At 38.0% G+C, this 9,977-nt stretch overlaps 1 pseudogene; it reads right to left on the minus strand.

The window, feature by feature from the left end:
- Window positions 1–1,186: 1,186 nt before the first annotated feature.
- Znf431l-ps3 (zinc finger protein 431 like, pseudogene 3) lies at window positions 1,187–9,360 on the minus strand (annotated as a pseudogene).
- Window positions 9,361–9,977: the final 617 nt, after the last annotated feature.

Raw genomic sequence — 9,977 nt, forward strand, 5'->3', positions numbered from 1 at the left:
ATATATTTGATTGTGGATTATCCTATGTTATGACATCTCTACAGTAGTCATGAAAATGACGCTTTGGGTACACACAAGAGGTATTTAATATTTTTCTATATTTCCTTCTATGAAGCATTTTAACATTACTATTATTAGGATGTTCGGATAAAACAGCACATGTTGGATTGTACTCAGGAGGCTGACACATGAGAGTCAAGACTTAAAAAGTAACCCTGACTAATGACTGACACCCAAGCCAGGCTTAACAAACAACATCTCAAAGAAATTTGTGAAAATATGAAAACCAAAACAAGGAACAAGAGCCTATCATCCATTTACAGGCGCCCTTACTTGAAAAGTGTGATCACACACACAGCCTGGTATTTAAATAAACAATGGATCATTAGATATTGGGCATCGCATTCTATTCATTGCAGCAAAAACCTACCCATCACTAAGTAACATACAGTAGAGGATGAACAGTAGCCACAGAAGAATACAAGAACAGCATAAGGAACGTCTGTAAATTGATTCTTCCCCACACATAGCAGGCTTCCATACCTACTCCCAGCGTGTCAAAATATAAACCACTATTATTTTTATTGGATAATTTACATATTTACATGTCAAATGTTATCCCCTTTCCCAGCTCCCTCCCCATTTCCCAGTGCCCCTCCCCCTGCTTCTATGAGGGTGCTCCCCTCCCACACACCCACTCCCACCTCAACACCCTGGCATCCCCTACACTGGGGAAATGAGCCTTCACAGGACCAAGGGCTTCTCCTCCTATTGGTGCCAGACAATGCCCTCCTCTGCTACATATGAAGCTGGAACCATGGGTCCCCTCATGTGTATTCTTTGGCTTAAACCACCTCTATAATTGGTGATTTTTTTCAAAAGACTTGAGTAATTTGATAAACAATTTACTTCTTTCAAGGTTGTGAGGAAGAAGAGATGAAAAAGGTTATTTTCTTGAAATTGAAGACAATGGTGATATGTCTGTTGTCTGGTATTTACATGGATAGGGGTTTTTGCCTTTTATGAGTTTTTTTTCCTATTTCTTGACATCAAGATGATATTAAAAAAAAAACCTTAAAATATTTACAGGGTGCTTAGTCAGGGTTTCCTGCACAAAACATCATGACCAAAAAGCAAATTGGGGTGGGGGAGTTATTCATCTTACATTGTATATTAAATGTATACATTAAATATATCCACAGGCTTTTTTTACATTATGAATTCTTTTATGCCTTTGAAGATGACTATAACATGCAAACGTTTTACCACATTGACTACATCCATAGGGTTTCTCTCCTGTATGTGTTCTTTCATGCATTCTGAGATGACTGTGTTGTGAAAAGGTTTTATCACATTGATTACATTTGTAAGGTTTTTCTCCAGTATGAGTTCTTTTATGCAGTTGAAGATTACTGTGCCGTGAGAAGGCTTTATCACATTGATTGCATAGGTAGGGTTTCTCTCCGGTATGAATTCTTTCATGCATTTGAAGACTCCTGTGGTATGAAAAGGCTTTGTCACATTGGTTACATTCATATGGTTTCTCTCCAGTATGTGTTCTTTTATGCATTAGGAGATTATAGTGTTGTGAAAAGGTTTTACCACACTGGTTACATTCATAGGGTTTCTCTCCACTATGTGTTCTTTTATGTCTTAGGAGACCAGTGTGATTTGTAAAGGCTTTATCACATTGATTACATTTGTAGGGTTTCTCTCCAGTATGAATTCTTTCATGTATTTGAAGACTCCTGTGGTATGGGAAGGACTGCCCACATTGGTTACATTCATATGGTTTCTCTCCAGTATGAATGACTTCATGCCTTTGAAGATGACTGTGATTTACAAAGACTTTACCACACTGATTACATTCATAGAATTTCTCTCTATTATGAATTCTTTCATGGCTTTTAAGATTACTGTAATTTGCAAAGGCTTTACCACATCGATTACATGAATAGGGATTCTGGACAGGTTGTGTTCTTTCACGTATTTGCAGACTACTGTGATGTGCAAAGGCTTCAACACACTGAATAACTTCAAAGGCTTTCTTTTCAATATGAATGCTTTCATGCCTTTGACCATGACGGTGATATGTAAAGGCTTTACATGGATAATATTTAGAGGCTTTCTCTCCAGTATGACTTCTTTCATGCCTGTGAAGATAATTAGCACATGTGAAAGCTTTACCATTCATTACACTGATGAATCTTTTCATCAATATGAAATAATTTTACAATTTGTCTAAGTATAGAAAGGGAACAGCACGTAACGTTTTATCACTTTGTTTAAATTCATGGGATTCCCCTTCGTTATGGGTAGTTTTTCAACTTTGAAGATACTTATGATGGTAAGAGCATGTATTGTATGCCTCAAATTTATGCATTTTCTTCTAAGGAGAGTTTTTCAAATATTTTAAGGGAATTGGAAGAATGAAAAGCCACTCTGATGGCATTCACAAATTTTCCTGTGGTTAGTACCAACCGTTTGCAAAGTGAACCAGGACAATTAGAAGGATTTCCATATTCCTAGCACTCAAGATTATTTTCTGTAGTATGAGCTTGTTGATGTATTCTCAACAAAGTAGGAAAAACAATTAATTGTAATCTTGTTTCAAACCCAATAAATGTACTCTAACTGAGGACTACTATGAATCTTGTAATTGTTCTGGGAGAAAAAGACATATATTGCTTCGGCCATATCCCTTATGAAAAGAAGACTAAAAAATAAAAGAATTCCACTTTAAATTCACACAGTTTGACTTTCTGTTGTCATAACACATGTGATATGAGGAAAGGTTACTCCACAACAACCTTATTCCCTTTCATAAACTGCCCTCTAACTAAACTTAGCAACATCACTACAAGTATGTGAGTAACACCAACTTTACTATACACTATTTGCTTATTAGAAGTTCTCGGCCATGTGTTTTTCACCTATTCAATACGTACAGCTTTTACAGTATCAGGTTACTATAAAAAGGGTGCCCAATGGATGGGCACCTTTAAAGTGTAGCTCTAAAAGGTCTATGATTCAAGAGTGATATATGATAAGGCATTGTTTCCATGTCTCCTTTCTTAAAGAAAATTCATATAGCTGCAGTTGAATTACATGGTTTTGTGAGAATTTAATAATCATCAATACACTTAACAGTATTCTGATTTACATGTTTGCTTTTCCTTAAACCTTCCAGGAAATAACAAAATTTCTTCAGAGGCATGCTTATTTGGGCTTGCACATGAAAATTACCTTCCATGTCTTTTAGAACTCTGACGATGGTCTTCAATACTGTGGTCTTCCCAATTAAAGCCTAAAATATAGTGCCAGAAAGTGTATGATATGATATTGGAAATTATGCAAAACTTAAGTTACTATATTTAGTGAAACTTAGGGCCATGCCTGATTTATTTTCCTCATTTCTCTTCTTCCTCTTTTGTAGTCAAAGCTACAAAAGACCATCAAAAGAAACAGTTGTCCCATATTTCAAAAAGGGAAAGAAAATTCAGTCTTACCTATAGTACTGAGGTTCCTGTAGGTGTCCAGCATGACATCTTTGTAGAGCTTCTTCTGGGAAGGATTTAGCAAAGCCCACTCTTCCCGAGTGAAGTTCACAATTACATCCTCATAAGTTACTGTATTCTAAAATATTCCAGATATGTTTTTGGAAAGCATGTCAATGATAACATCCAACATGCATACCTCATTGGTAGTATGTTCATATAATTCTGGTGCTTCCCCGACTCATTTTCTAACACAGAAGTTCTAATGAAACTACCAAGTAATTTTGGAAAGAAACTAAAAATGAGGTTAACCCATCATTTCTTTGCTCTTGGAATGGGATATAACATCGGAAGGTACGTGCCCATTAACATAAAGAGAAGGGGAGAAGCAATGACATCAATAATACTGAATACACATCCGAGAAATTATAAGAACAATTTCCAGCTACAATCAATAATCAGCAAGGTGGGTCTAATGGTTCAGGCCCTTCATCCCTGCATTTAGGAGATATAGACAGAAGGATCTCATTTAGTTGGATGCCAGCATGGTGTATACAATGAGTTCTATGACAGCCAGAGGTGCGTAGTAAGATCCTGTCTCCCCTGCAGAATCAAGCACACAAACCAAACAGATAGAAAGAACTCAGACATTTTTTTACTTAAGCTCTTGAAAGAATGATACATCCACTCCACTTCTGTATATATCTTTCAGAAACCTGAGGCGTCTCAATTCAAATGTGTAGAGGACCAGAGTACTACCATGAGAGCAGTGTGTATAACCAAGGCCAGAGAGCAGTCCATGTAACCAAGGTCAGAGAACGGTCTGTATCAGAGAGCAGCCAAGAGGAACTCTTTTCTATGTTTAGTCTGTAACATAGAAACAAGTAGAGCTTTGTTTGCTGAAGTGCCTATGAATTGGACCTGGAGAAATAAACTTTGAGGCTTGACCACAATCAGGCAGCCAATCAGAAATTGAACCATGTAACTTCCCCTGCACCCACCAATGAAGTTTTAGATTACCTAGCCTTTGCTATAATCCCCCTGACTTCTTATAAAAGGCTTGGGTACCTTTGTCTGGAGTCACTATTTTGATAACTATGGTTGACCCCTGCATGCTTGTAATTTCTGCAGAATAAACAATCTTTGCCATTACATGTTATTTGAGTCTGAAGTAGTCCTTCAGTGATTCTTGGACCCTACCAATAAGGCATAAGCACTTTTGAAAACAAGTCTATTCTCATTTTCATGTGTATATTTGTGTGTGAGCTAGAGAAGATCTTCTGTGTGTATACAATTGTCATACCAGGGAAGAGAGAGTCTGATCACCTGGTTGTAGACTAGCAGGTTTTTGTGAGCCTCCCAGCATGGGTGTTGGTATCTGAAGCTCGGTCAACCCCAATAAGAATACTTCCTGAGTGACCTGCACAGCCCACTTAGTCCTTTTTTTTTTTTTTTTCCGGAGCTGGGGACCGAACCCAGGGCCTTGCGCTTGCTAGGCAAGTGCTCTACCGCTGAACTAAATCCCCAACCCTCCCCCCTTTTTTTTAAGATTTATTTTATTTCTTTCATGTATATGAGTGCACTGTTGCTGTCTTCAGACACACCAGAAGAGGGCATCAGATCCCATTACAGATGGTTGTGAACTACCATATGGTTGCTGGGAATTAAACTCAGGACCTCTGGAAGAGCAGTCAGTGAGTGCTCTTAACCCCTGAGTCATCTCTCCAGACCCCACTTAGTCCTTTTTCCCCAAAAAAGGAAAGGCCTTTCACAGATTAACAACAACAAAAATCTAAATAAAGAAATGAAGAAAATGTTCTTGGGAACCTGAAGCATCAGTATTTAAATGTTGGGTATGGGACAAGGTTGGAGGCCTGTGGACCCTTCCCACTCTTTGTTATCTGAGACCCACTACTCAGGTTGACCCTAGTGCTACATCTTCCTCTTCTGTCATCTATACCCCTATAGAAATCACCAACCTTTGTCCCATGTGCTTTTCTCTTTCTGCCCCATCTCTGTGTCCAGGCCCTCAACTCTAGGCAGATACCCTCAGCTCAACCAACCTCATGTCATGCCTGATGAAAGACCAGGCAGAGTGTCTACCAATCTACCACATTATTTGTTATCCCAGACATATTCTTCATATTTTCTCCCCTTTCACTGGAGAACACCAGAGGCAACTTCCCATCTCTACTGCTCTACCTCCTGAGGATCCTTAACGTTAACTCTTTCTTGTGTTCCTTTCCCCAAGTCTCCAACACTAGCAAGCATTACTCTGTGGACACAAAAGCCCAGCATGATAGTAAAAAAGGCAATCCTCACCCAATACACTCTTTGAAATACAGACAACAAACAGAAATCCAATGTAAAACTCTTATCCAAACCAGTCAAACCCAGAAATCGGCACCTAGATCTGTAACACACAGGCATAAATGTCAGCTAGAGACATAATCAATAACAGCTGAGAAATATGTCACCAACAGAGCACCCTACAACAGTAGGTCCTGAATATACAACATAGCTGAAGAACAAGAAGAAATCCGTAAAAACCAAGTACATAAAGATGATAGTAGTCCTTAAAGAGGAAATAAACAAATCTCTTAAAGCAACACATGAAAGCACAAACAATTGGAGAAAATTAATAAATAGCTCCAAGAAATTCAAGAAAGCACAAACAGAGGAGACCAACAAATATTTTAAATAAAGGTGAAAAAACAAACAGTTGAAGCAAACAAACAGAACTTTTCAAGACGTGAACTAGGAAAAGAACCGGAAAAAAAAAAATCACACATTAGTTGAAGGAATCTTGCAACTGAAAATTTAGGACTGCAAAAACAAACTATAGGGCAAGGTTCACCCAAGGAATTTAGATGGGAGAGACTCTCAGGGATCGAAGACTTTAATCAAGGAAAATGGTAAATCTAAAAATTTCTTGGCACAAATTATCCAGGAAATCTGGGACATTATAAGAAGACCATCTTAAATAGACATACAACCCCTAGTAAAATGGAAGAATTCATAGCAAGACACAGAACCAAAAAAGGGATGGTTTTAGTGCAGAATTCAATCAGATTTTCAAAACATACAAAACAACAACAAAAAAAACCTTAAATGTCAATATTGCTCAAAGTATTCTACAAAATACAAACAAAAGAAACCTTACACAATCTGTTTATAAATCAGAAATTAACCACTATACCTAAAGCATATGAAGACTTAACAAAAAAGATCAATTTCCTTCAAGAACATAAACGCATTATTACCATATAAACAACCTGATAGAAATAAACCACAGAATCATCTTATTAGATACCAAATAAGCCTACATGGAAATCCAACATTGTTTCACGATGAAAGTCTTAGAGAGATAGGGATACAAGCGACTTATCTAAATATAATACAAGAAATTGACAGCAATTCTATAGCTAACATCAAATTAAATGCAGAGAAAAGACCAATCAGATTCAATAAATCATAAACAGAAAAAAATGTCTACTCTCTCCATATCTATTCAATATAGTACTTTAAGCTCTAGCCAGAATAAGAAGACAACTGAAAGCAATCAAGAGAATATAATTTGGAAAGGAAGAAGTCAGAGTATCCTAATTGGCAGATGAGATATTATATATAAATGACCAAAACAAATTCTATCAATCCCCTACAGATTCAAGAAAGTGACTGGATACAAGATTAATTCAAATAATATCAGTAGCCTACCTATATACCTCCTATGAAAAATGATAGACTGAGAAAGAAATCATGAAAACAACACCCTTCACAGAAGCCTCAACAAATATAAAATATGTTGGAGTAACTAAAAAAAAAAAAAAAAAAAAAAAAGCAAGTGAAAAAGCAATGTATAGATTCAACACAATCTCCATTAAATTTCCAAAAGAATAGTTTACGGACCTTGAATAGATAATTCCCAGCTTCATATGGAGTCATATAAAGCCAAGATAACTAAAATAATATTCTAGAAATAAGTTCAGTTCTTTACTCAAATTCTAAATTGCCATGGTGAGTGAATGAATCTCCCATAAATGGCCAGTTTTAACTTTTAGTGATCATCTAAAATTGATTACCTCACTACTCATTGCCAATGCAATTACTGTCAAAGCAGGAAAACCATCAACTTCCTTCCTCCCTCTCCCTAGTGTTGTGACTAAGCCAGCTTCACAGGTTGTCCATGAAGTCATTTCTTACACAGATTCCTCTTTATTTGTAATTACCCCCAAAAGGACAGGGACGTCAGAAAACAATCATGCATTGGTCTTTTTTTTTTCTTTCCCACAGACTAATCAGGGCATGGCCTAGAAGGTGTTACAGGACTATCTTCCCAGGAACTCGGTGGCAGAGGCAAGATTGAGTGTTCAAGATAATTCTAAAGTATACAGGATAAGGCCAGACTAAGCTAGAGAAGATATTTCTATGAATGCAGGCAAATAATCAAAGTACTTGGGAAAAAGTGAGACTCTTAATGATCAGGAAACACTGGGGAATTGAAGCAAATAAGGGATTAAGCAGTGATGCATTAAAAGACGAAATTTAAAAAGCAGGTCATTTCCTGCAGAGGGAATAGCATTAATAAGATACTTTTTGACCTTGAGCCTTTGTGGATTGTTAGCTGTTGAGTTCTGTAACCGGACACACATAGCTGCACCCAATTGCCTGTGTCTCAAATACCTGAGCTGACTTAAGTATGCCAATGAGGACAGCACATATCTATACAGGACAGTGCCCTAATGGGAAACTCAATACTCATTGGATCAACCTGATCTCTCCATAGTGTACACCCACTAATCTTGTGTATTTACATTAAAATGTATGAATTAACACTTGATAGGAAATTACAAAATCACTAACCCTGTGTCAATCAAGTCCTTCTTAACAGTGAGCCCTGTGGCTGAGTGCTTTAAACTTTAGTTAGTCTGTGAGCTAGCTGTTGCCTACCCTGTTTCACTGGGCACTGTAGACTATTCCTCCTATTCTGGTCTGAAGGCAGAAGCCATGCTCCACATGCAAATTCTTTCCCTGTTACTGCAATGCACAGTTCATTCCATGACTCAAATGGGAACTTTGAAAACTCTGTTGTGGTACTGCCTTTTAACTTAAGAACTTAGAAACTTTAATCTAGAGGAAAGCAAGGTTTTTGCCCTGGGGAGCAACACACTGGGATCATGGCCCTGTGAGGCAACATAGCTTGTGTTTCATAATGAGCTGAAAATCCGGGCTGTTGTTTCTAGAATTAGTATGCCTTCCCAGGCAAGAAATCACTCAACAAGCCATTAAAACATCTATTTAAAATAATCTCTGTAACAATAGCACTCATCTAGCTCTGGTTAAGGCTGAAAGAGAAGCCAGGCTAGAAGATATTTTGCATTACATATATGCTGACATCCTCATGTCAATTTTAGGTTCTCACCTAATGTTTTACTGTGAACAAGTTAAGGATGGAGTGGAGACTACTCCTACTTTAATCACTTAGGCAGATGGGAAATTCACACAGCAAAGATATTCCAGGAATTATTTCTTAAGTACACAAGAGCCCGGAAATAGCAGGCCATTCAGCAATAAGAGTCCTAAGTGGAAGGTCTCAGAGGATGCAAAGATAGGAAAAGTAAGTAGACAGTAGAAAATATAAAAGCCGGAATGGGGTGGCCAGGAGCTAAGGCTTATGCTAAGGAAGCTTTCAAAGAACAGCAACGTTTATACTACCTACAGGGGCGGGTTGAGGTGTGGTGTGGTGGATAGAAACAGGAGACTTTCCATTAAGAAACTACCATCTAATAGGAAAAACTCCAGAGGAATGTAATCAAACAGGGCTGGGAAGGGAAACACAGGATACCTCAACACTGCTGGTCATGTCTACAGTGGTCCTGGAACTGATAGGAAGTGCTAGTTTCTCAGATTCGAAGCAACTCTACCAAGAGTCTGGGCCCAGACCATTCCCAGCACTCCCAATCATATGCCTGGTTTTAGAAAAGAAGGTCTGTGTTTTTACCAATACCTCGTGGTCTTAAGGACAGCCTGCTAGGATGATAGCTTCTTAGACACCCGGTCTTTGATCTAGGGAAGGGCCCAGTGGCTGGTGGTTAATCAGGATTGCCTCTTTTGTTTTGATCTGGAGCCACATTTCTGGACAATCCTGGTGAAAAAACACGGGTATCCTAGCATCCCAGTCTCTAAGAGGCCTGGTTACCATACTACTTACTGTAACGTATTTTAGAGGCAAACGTCCCTCAGGTAAATTCTTTGTGGTGTGACTTACTATTTCTTAAGCATTGAAAAATCCCTTACATCATTGATTCTACTCTTCTCATCACAGCCTTAATATCGGAGTGCTGCTACCCAATCTGACATGGGGTTTATAACCACCACAAAATTAACTTCAAATGGATCTTACATTTAATGTTAAATGTCAAGGGCACAACAACTTGAAGAACATACCAGAGAATCTAGCCTTCTCCTAATTCGGTATCC

Source organism: Rattus norvegicus, chromosome 17 (genome assembly GCF_036323735.1).
Source record: "Rattus norvegicus strain BN/NHsdMcwi chromosome 17, GRCr8, whole genome shotgun sequence".
NCBI classification, from domain to species: Eukaryota; Metazoa; Chordata; class Mammalia; order Rodentia; family Muridae; genus Rattus; species Rattus norvegicus.